Consider the following 10,372-nt stretch of genomic DNA (forward strand, 5'->3'; position numbering starts at 1 on the left):
ATTTGGTCCATTGCTCTTTTAAAATGCACAGGAGTAATGTTTGTTTGTAGTTCCAATTGTCAGGATTTTGACATTTCTTGCTTGAGAAAACTGACACTCGGTTTGACCGAAAGGCCATTATGATTCAAGCAGCTAATATGTCAGAGCAGAGCTATCTCAGAAGAGTGAATATGCTTCTTGTTTAAAACATAAAATTGGTGACATGGAACTCTGTGCCGATGATAACCTTTTCCACAAAAGCAAAACTGCCATGTGTTGGTGGGTTTTTTGTCCAGTGGGAAAGGTGCTTTAGTCAGTGCCGGGTTAAATTAAAGATGACACTGGCTGACTGTATCTTTTGACCATAACCACACATTTTGATATTAGTAAACAGACATAATGACTTTGACCTGCCACATGATTTTCAGTGGTGGTTGGCACCAGAGAATTGCGACGGTGCCGGATTGTTTAGCGTATATTGAACTTTGGATGCAGCTGTCCCTGAAGGCTATGAGAACTAATTAAAGACTTAATGAGTTTCACCTGATCTGAACCAGTGCTGCTGTCACACACAGAGCTGATCGTTCTCAGCTGCACTTGATTGCTGAGGCGCTGAAATGATAAATCAGAGCCGGGTGAGCGGCAACGTCTGGGGGAGCGGGCTTCATATATGTCGGGGGTAATCTACCCGACGGAGCCACTGTTATTGCACTCATGGAGGGGGTTGGGGCGCTAAATGTGTTTGTTGTCAGCTCTCTGACAGCGGTACAAAAGGGTTGTACAGAGTATTTCACTTATAACTAAAGAAAGGTTTATTACCATACAGTACAGTATAATTGTTGAGCATTGTAGAACAACGCTAGCCCAATTAATTATTTGGCTACAGAATGAACAGAAATGTGTGATTTGGAAAACAAGCAATCCTGATGCCTGCTTTCACACAACACCGCTCATGTGTGGGTAGATGTGTTTGTGCAAAGCAGGCCTGACAACATGACGTAACATCCTCTCATTTACATGCCAGATCCTATAGAATGACAACAGCCATCATCGGACTGATCGAGATTATTATAGTTTCCCGGTTTTGGAGTTGGAGCTCTTTGACTGGTGCCAACACAGGCTTGCTCCCATGTCCTTCAAGAAGTAACTCATCTCCTCATTTCAGATCCTGGCACAGACCCTTCATTTCCCTGAAGATGGTCAATCATTCTGCCAGACGGCCTGATGGCATTCCACAGTGGGAACTGGCCAAGTACACGCTGGCTACTTTCCAGTTTGCTGGATACACTTGAAAGCATGGAAATACATCTATACTTTATGTGTGGATAACAATGGATCTGTACAGAAGTTTCCTCAGAAGCTAAAAGAGGTTACTTTAAACTGTGACACTGGCTGGATGGCCCACTTTGTGACCAGAACAATCCTGTCAACTGGACGAAAAAAATAAGCTCTTGTGCCATTCCCTCAAACTACTATCCACAATAATTGTCAATGCTAGTCTTTTGCAGCCTGCACCGAAGTCTAGAGCGAGTACAAATACAGTTGAGGTTATGACCCTTAATCAATACACCCATCCTTCCATAGTATTTTTCTTGCAATCAGTAGTGGTATGAGTGCAAACAAAACAAAAACGAAAAACTGTCTGGGCGGTGCGATTGCAGTTCCAACCTTGCGTTTGTGGATCTGCCCAGCACACATTGATGTTTGTGACATCCTCAACCTTTGACAAAGAATTTCTCTCTTTGCCGTTTTGTTTGGATCGAGTGAGGGGGGAGCAGCCAGGATGCCCTCTGAATGAAAAAACACCGGCCTTGCAGAGCCTCATAAAGCTCCTCATTTCTCGCTCTTTGAGAACCACAATGCGGGAGACTCGCGAACCATATTGCATTTTGAGATTAGGTCAATGCCAGCAACTGCTATGCCAGTATAACCGATGTTTCTCTTCACAGCGCGCTAATGTGTGTGTGTGTGTGTGTGTGTGTGTGTGTGTGTGTGTGTGTGTGTGTGTGTGTGTGTGTGTGTGGCTCTGGTTGCTATGGTTATGCCTTTCTCCGAATCAGTCTGCAGGCGGATAAATAATGCACACTAATGCTGGCTCGGCGACAGCACTGCAGCAAGCTGTTGCACACCTAATGCTCTGCTCTGGAAACACTCAAAGATACAGACATAATATGCTAATGCAGCAACATGGATGCCTGCAAACATGCTTATGATATAGACACAGTGTGCAGCCGCAATTACACGCAGGGTTTATGACTGAACAAAAGCACTACAGAGCTGTCATGCGTCTTCCCAATAGAGTGAGATATTAAAGTTTGTTTTTGACATACCGCAGCCTAAGGAAGCAGGTGAATGCACTTTGATGGACTGATGTCAGTACCTCCCCGCACTGTGCATATAAAAAAGGTCTCTCAAAACACTGAGTGTGTGATTTGACGCCAAATGTTGGAGCGAACAGCATCAATGCAGCACTCTGTTATCTTTACGCATGTGGTCCAGGGTGGATATAGATACAGCCTGCTATTCCTTTGTGCTGCCACTCACAAAGCGTCAACTGACAAGACGTGCATTTGCATATATTTGCCTTGGTCTAAATTGTTTGCAGAAGTTGACATTTTGCAATCCCAAGGGAGAACTCAGGCAATATATTTCTGGGCAATAAATAAATGACTATCCGACAAAAAGTTGGATGAGGCCAGTTGAAGTGTAAGCAGTGGAGTGTTGCGTTCATGCAGGACAAGACAACTGCCATTGAAAATCCTTGATGTAATAACATATCATTTTCTTTTGGATAGCACTCAAGACAGGTGACAAAAGAATGATGCACTGCTTCAAAATTAATACAGACGTTTCCTATACCATCGGAAAGACAATTTATTTTTTTCCATCTCAAGGAGGGGGAACAACAAAGGAAGGGTACTATATGCAGAATAATAATTATTTTAAAACCTTTATTACCCACTCCCGGGTTTCCTTTTATAGTCATGATAACAAAGGGTTGATTGATGTGATATGGAGAATAAAGTACAAGGCACAGGCGTCAATGGAGTCACAAAGGATCGACGGGAGGAAATGGGGGGGTTCTTACTGAACACTTGAACGAGTCACTGTTCATACATCTGTCTGGATGTAGGGAGAAAGAACCTATTGTATCTCTAACATCTTAGAAAAGATAAGTAATGCTATTTTTACTGTGTATTTGTTTCATGCCAGAGTCTAGGCTCACATTGTTATAGCTGCCCACTGGGTACAAATCAAAGGAAATGTATATGTATTGCTGTATGATTTTTCAATTTAAAACACTTTTGTGTTGATTTAATCATTTTATATCTTGCGATATATTGCCTTTGCATCCTGCACAGAAAATAAATGAACGCAAAACATCAAACGCAATTCCACTGTTATAATAGGACTGGCTGCAGAAAGGCCTCACACAGAATAACTTGTATTATGAACTTTTATAACCCTTAAATCAAATACAAAAAAAATTGCCCCGCGAGAAGGCAATAACGGCGAGGTGAGCACAGGCAGGTTAGTTCCTGAGAAAAACAGAATAGAAAAGTGCAATAAGCCACAATTATCACAATCTTCTGATGCAAGTCAGAGTAAATCTAATTTATCTAGCCCTGCCCGCAAACACTGTTTGAGGACGAGGAGAGCTGGGGGGGATATTGGAAAAAGTCCAGGCTCCAAAATGACCAACACGGTGAATGGTATTGGGATATCGAAAATTCTGTGATTAAAAACCTCTGATTTATTCGTCTTTGGAAATACTGAAAATCTGAAAACAGTTTGGTATGATCGCTGATAAATAATGCAAAAGGGCCAACACATCATTATACAAAAGTTGGTGTGATGAAGTTATTCCTCATTTTTTGGGTGTTCTTACGAATGTCCAGCAACATGCATCGTATTTTGCTGACGGCTTTTCAAAATAAACTCCAGTCCTCAAAAGGAACTCGGTTATATTTAGGCAAACTAAGATAATTACGGAATCATGTTAAAGGCTGAGGGTCTATCCCCCCTACTCACTTATTTCACACTGGCTCTATTTTTGGCAAGATGTTAAAGAACATAACACACGAGAAGATAAGAAAGTGTGAAGAGGGTGAACCAAAGTGCAATAGATAAGCACGTTTCCTGTGCTTTACTCACATCAATACTAACATTAATCAGGCTGTAAACTGTTGACACATTTAAACAATGCAAATTAATTTAGCCCCAGGCTTGATGAGACATGTTTAACTAGTTTACTATCACAGCATCTGGTTAATCAAATCAACCTACCAGGCTATATGAACACTAACTTTCCATTTCATTATCACCCACCACAACTGAAATCCCTTGATCTGAAGGCATTTAAGAATCTATCATAGTGTGCGTTTTCATTAGTATTCATGATAGCTAATTTTAGATGAATTGCCGTATTGATTTTCCCTATTGGTTCTGCTGGCTGGTCACTGAGTCCCGCACTGAACACATTTACATCATAATCTGCATTTAATTTTAAATGGTGTGCCAGTCACGGGTGTGATCTCATGATGAATGGGACGGGAAAGGCTGCATGGTATCAATGTTTGTTTGGTAATTAATACAGATATTTTTGGAATCGTGGCACCCGTCTTAAATGCTTCCAATTTTAGTCATTTAATCAGTCCCTGAGGAAAGGCCACACAAGGAAGAAAACAAACTCAAATCACTTCAGGCTTTGACAAACATAAACCCACAGAAACTCTAAATGTTGGTGCACTGAGAGGATAATTATCTTCATCTCAGCCCTAGTTCCTTGTTTTCATCAACGCAGTGATTGGTTGCACTCATAATGTAATCACTTCACTGATAAGCGTCCATATGTAACTGCAATAGTTCTGCTCTCAAATACATGTTTTAACCAGTTAAGCCCCAAGGCTCAAAAATGATATTCCCAGAACAAATTCACTTCACTTCTAAAAGGGGTAAATTAATAATCTTTTTTCTCAAAACAATGACAAACCTGTGAGTTGGAAGTAAATTCAGATTGAACATAGTAAAAAATCATTACTTATAGTGAAAACCACCCTTGAATGATGGGATAGTAGACTAAAAGCTTTAGGAATCCAACCCTAACATATAATAAGTACCCTGTATCAAAATTGATGCAAAACAAGTGATATTTGACCTTTTTAAGAGAGGTTTAGCAAAAAAAAAACACTTCTGGGGTCATTTGGGTGGATTTGCCATATCTCTGGCCCCCCTCGTCAATTTTGATGATTGACACCTCTGTTGAAACGTTAGAGCCAATAGAATCAAGGGGGAGTTCCTAAATCCACCTACACGTTACCAAATAAGGAGTGAGAGTGATGCGTAGCCAGAATACCCAAAACCGGAAGCTGTCATGCTCTCTAGTAGCTATCATAGCAGCAATATGAAATCTCAAGTTTTTGACATAAAAATGGAATGATGGATTATCAGTAATCATTTCTAAGTGACAAAGACCACATTGGATTGACCTATGGATTCACCTTCAGCCGCGATGTTATCGTTTTAATGCCATTGAACACAACTTTTGATCAGAAACAGCAAAAGGTCAGACACATTTCCCGATTTTGCTCCATAAAGCTACGTCGTGTGATGTCTGGTTTTGCTTCCCATGCCGCGAGTTCTGATCGCTCAGTGATGATACTTATATTTCTGGAACCTGTGGAATCTCAGCTTGCTAGCTGATATATGTTTGTGCAGATCTGATAAGTAATAAAGTATTATACCCAGTGTTGGGAGTAACGCGTTACTGTAACGCCGTTATTTTTGGCAGTAACTAGATACTCTAACGCAGTAAGTACTTTTTTAAATTCAGTAACTCAGTTTACCGTTACTACATGGTGCGTTACTACCGTAGTTTTTTTTTATATAGTCAACAGCCAGGCGAACAGAGATGAGAACTGTACTTAAGTACAGTACTTGAGTAAATGTACGTAGATACTTCCTGTGTAACGAAAACGTTAATTTTCACAGTAACGCATACTTTTTTGGTGTAAGTAACTAGTAAAGTAACTGAGTTACTTTTGAAATGAAGTAACTAGTAATGGTAACTAGTTACTGGTTTTCAGTAACTAGCACAACACTGTTTATACCTAGAGTTCTGTGCTAAGTGCGTTAGCATTTTTTCGCTCAGGGCTCATTTAGACGCTTCTTGTGAGACTTGTGTTTTGTTTCGGTAAAAATGGTTCGTATCGTCAGTTAGCTGAGTTTCTCCACGTTAGGTGGGTATACAACATTAATAGTTTATTAAATGTTAAGAAGCCCTGAGACACAGTTTAGGCTAAATATATCTTAAAAGAGCTAAATAATAAATGACTGTGATGAAAATACTGGGCAACTTTTATGATATTTTATAAATATGGCATTCTTTTTCTAATCTCGCAAGCAGTGTTTACAGGCTTTACTCGTTAAAGCTATTTCTATTCATGCCTTTTAAATGAACCATGAGGAAATAACAGCAGATATTCTAATGTTTATAATGTTGTTTAGTATGTTAATGTGGATTTAAATGACTCCCACTATCGGTGTGACACGGTTCCACAGTGTGCTTGCTGGAAAATTGTCACGCCTCAAAATATCTGATCAATTATAAAAAGGTTGGAATTTTTGAGCTGTTTACCTGCCATTGATTTGTTTGGGGCTGCTGAAACAATTGTAGCAACTGAATTAAATTATGATCTTTGCAAATAGGGATGCATAAAACAAGGATTTGCAAAAAGTTTACAAGATTTGATATAGCGAATAATGCTGCACAACTTCCAGGCTTCTTTCCTGGATACAAATGAGATTGAACTGAAACATGCCGGGCTAATCAAAACGTAATAAAAAGTTAAACCAATTTTAAAAGGGGATGCCACCTTCAACAACAACTAAAAAGTTACACTGATCTGATGAATCACACTAGTTTTATTAAACATATTAGGCATACCAGCTGCTGAAAACAACTGCTCAAGTATAACAAATGTGTGAGATTTAGTGTGTGTGTGTGTGAGCAAGCAGGTGGTGCCCGTGCTCGAGCCACAGCACACACACTAAATCTCACTGAAAACACTGCACCATATTATTCCTGTATTTATCATTTATTTATTCATGTTTTTTTATTCCTACATTTATTTATTCTTGTATCTATTTATACTTATGACAGTTCCGACGTCTATATAAGTGAGGGTCTGAGCTCTCTTAATTCCATCATGTCACCGGGCCCGGGTACAGGAGGGGTAATATGGTTCTTATTATACATCCATGGGTATGAGCGTTGTTGGTTCAACGGTTCAACCGATCTGAATCACTTTCCTGAAGCAGTCACGTGGTATCGACAGGCAGCGAGGCTTCGTTTGTCATCGATGACGTCACTGGCCCAAAACGATACAAGCCTCGATACAAGCTTCACAAAAAGCTTTGGGGGATTACTCGACACACGCTCCGAAGCCTCGGCGCAATACGTAACATCACTAACTTTAACCTGTCCTTGTTGGACACGCCTTAAGTCTACTGGAAAGTGTGAAACCCTTTTTCTTTTGGTTGGTTCTCGTTTTCTCCTGGTTTTACGTCAGTGTAGGAAAGAGTCCTGTATGTTTATTTTCTTATTTGTTAGGCAAGATTTTTGTGTTCACAGATGTGTTTGTTTTGTGGGTTGTTGCACTTATTTGTCACAAAGAAACTAGGTTTCCCTAGGCCTGGGCGTAACAGGAACACATACTGTTATTATAACATGAGTCTCTGGATTGCAAACGTCCACTATATAACTTTGTTTTGAAAGTGCTTCGACAACTACAAACCGGTTGAAATGTCAATGGCCGTTCAACAATGACTGATTCATCCTTGACATCTCTAGAACATAAGACTCCAGTTCTTGCTCGAGACACTAAACCCATCCTTTGTGTGGACACACGGCTCAGTTTTTATCCAAACACTCTTGTCACATGGCATTTGTCTACGCCACAATGTGTTGACAATCTCCCTGTTGATTGTACAGTAGATGATTGATAGCGAGGGTACAAGCGCAACTGATACTGAAGCTTTCCACAAATCAGATACAAATGGATGTGACAGAACTGGAGAAAAAGAGCTAGTGCAGGGACAGAAGGAAAACATTACAATTTAAAGTCTATCTTTGAAGAATAACTGTTTCCTTAGCTGTTTATGCATCGTGTCCGTGCTTCGGCTGGAGATTTGCTCCGCCGAGTGCATCTCAGACTGAAACACAGATCCTCCCTCGCAGAATTTTTAACAGATGTCCCGTAAGGTAATTCCACTCGAGGCTTTTGTACCCTGAATTGCAAAACTGACAAGATGCACCGCATTGCACTTGAACCGGGAGCGTCTCAGGTGAACTGTTGTGCGATGCAAATGGACCAGACTGTTCAGCACAAAGTAATAAAGCATGCATCTTAAAATATAACAGTAATACATATTCCTCCTACCTTGGTCGCAGTGTCTCCTGGGCCTCCCACAAACGATTCCTCCTCAGCTGTGTCAAGCCCCATCTAAATTCAACAGAAAAATAAATGCGTGTTATTGTATTCTTTTAAAAATAGCAGCATTAAAACAGCTTATATAAAAGATTAGAGAGCATAAGACAAAAGATGTTTGACCCTTCTCTTATTGTCGCTGTCACATAACTTTACAGGTGTGTCGTCGTGATCAAAATAAAGCCCAAGTTTGGATATGAGAGTTGTCTAAGCAAGGGCAAAGGCAGTGTGGGGGTGTGACTTTGATAAAAGGGCCATGGGCTGGTGTAATCCCATCAAAAGATAGTCTATAGTTAAGGATTACTTTTTCAAAACTCAACATTACTTCAAAGATCCGTCATTTTCTAGCATGGGGGGCTTTGATATAAAACTGTCAGTCCCCATATAAAAAGACAATCCACAAGCATAGCGCTCATTCGACACTCTCCTTCTCCTCCCATCATCAGGCTGTTTCGGGTAACTTTTCTTATCTTTTGAACTCTTCTGGAAATCTTTCTGAATTATGCTGACACTCAAAGTACTTATGCACTTTGCCGAAATTAGAAACGATACATCCGCGGCTTCAAAACCCTCACAGAATCCGGGCTTCTTGAGATGTATTCTTCAACTTGTGATGCTTTATGCATCCGGACAGCATGCATCGTTATTCTGTAAGACATGCATCCATTTGATAATTCTTTTTGAGTCTAGGCTCCTGTTTTGACGTGAGGACCGCGGAGACCATCAGCGTAGGCCTGGCGAAGTCTCCCCAAGGCGAGAATTCAGTAGATGTCAGCTCAAACAGCTTCCCCAGAATGCAGAGAAAAAAGAAAACTAGCGAGAACAAGTCCTTGGGAAGTGCAAAATGACCTCAAAAGAAGCTCAAATTCATCCTGAAAACGTCATAAATGCTTCGCTTATAGGCATCTGTGGTAAAAGTGCTAAGCCTTGAGCTGGGGGCCGAGGACGTTTTGAATCTTTTCTAAAAAATGCTGCTTACTTATCAAGTTTACAAACACTCCCCATGGAGAGCTTGTGAATAGTTAAAGAGTTTTTCAAAAAGAGCCAGCTCAGACTGAGTGAAGTCAATACATTGCAAATGTGAAGATCAGAGAGGGACAGCCCATAATCATATTACACTCAGCTCTATCATTCAGCAGGGCTGGTGTGTTATTATTCAGCAGTGTGTGGGACTGTGGACTGCTAATGAGAAGGTGTCCAAAGAAGAAGACCCTCCATTGTTCTCAGAGGAATCAATAGGATACCTATCAAAAGGTGCGCTATCTGCAATATGAGCAGATTAGTTTAAATGAGATAACAGGAATTAAAATGGATGAAATGCAACAAAAGGACGAGGAAGGAGGCGAGGAGACAGATTGAGCGGAGTCTGACAAAGCCATGAGAACATCTGCTGATGTTTAATCAAGCTGATCTCTAGCCCCGCGCGTTATCTACACTCGGTTTTTCTTGCCTTTATTTATCGAGGTAAGTGCTTTGCCGAGCATCAACACTTCCTTTCTTCTTCCGCTACCATGGCGGTACATTCATACAGTGCAATATATCTACAGCTGCCTTCTGGTGGACACTGAGCGGCTCCTGTGGACCAATTAGAGGCATGTATGTGCCAGCTCAAAGGCACCTTCGCGTGGTTAAGGGAATATCATTGCACATTTTCTCCCAGATCGACCTCAGTTGCTTTTTCAAGTCACAAGCAAGCATTTTAAACCTTAAGGCTACTGCAGCCATCTGTACCTGATTTCAAAAATATTAAAAAAAATGGCGTCTGGGGATGTGAAAGCTCAATATAGGCATGGATTCAAATGTCTACATGCACAGATGACCTTGAATGTCAAAGGTCAGAGACATAACCATGGGACCAGGTTCCCAATAAGGCTCGGCGTGGGCGCACTGACAAAGGGTCAGTA

At 40.7% G+C, this 10,372-nt stretch overlaps 1 long non-coding RNA gene across 1 annotated transcript in view; it reads right to left on the reverse strand.

Moving 5' to 3' along the window:
- LOC117546887 overlaps positions 1-8,901 on the reverse strand; it is a 56,907-nt gene extending 48,006 nt beyond the window's left edge. Inside the window, exons 1-2 of the long non-coding RNA XR_004569091.1 lie at positions 8,592-8,901; positions 8,421-8,483 (exon numbers count right to left, since the gene is read on the reverse strand). This is a non-coding gene — a long non-coding RNA (uncharacterized LOC117546887). The remainder of the gene's footprint in view (positions 1-8,420; positions 8,484-8,591) is intronic.
- Positions 8,902-10,372: the final 1,471 nt, after the last annotated feature.

The sequence above is a fragment of the Gymnodraco acuticeps genome, unplaced genomic scaffold (assembly GCF_902827175.1).
Source record: "Gymnodraco acuticeps unplaced genomic scaffold, fGymAcu1.1, whole genome shotgun sequence".
In the NCBI taxonomy this organism is placed as follows: Eukaryota; Metazoa; Chordata; class Actinopteri; order Perciformes; family Bathydraconidae; genus Gymnodraco; species Gymnodraco acuticeps.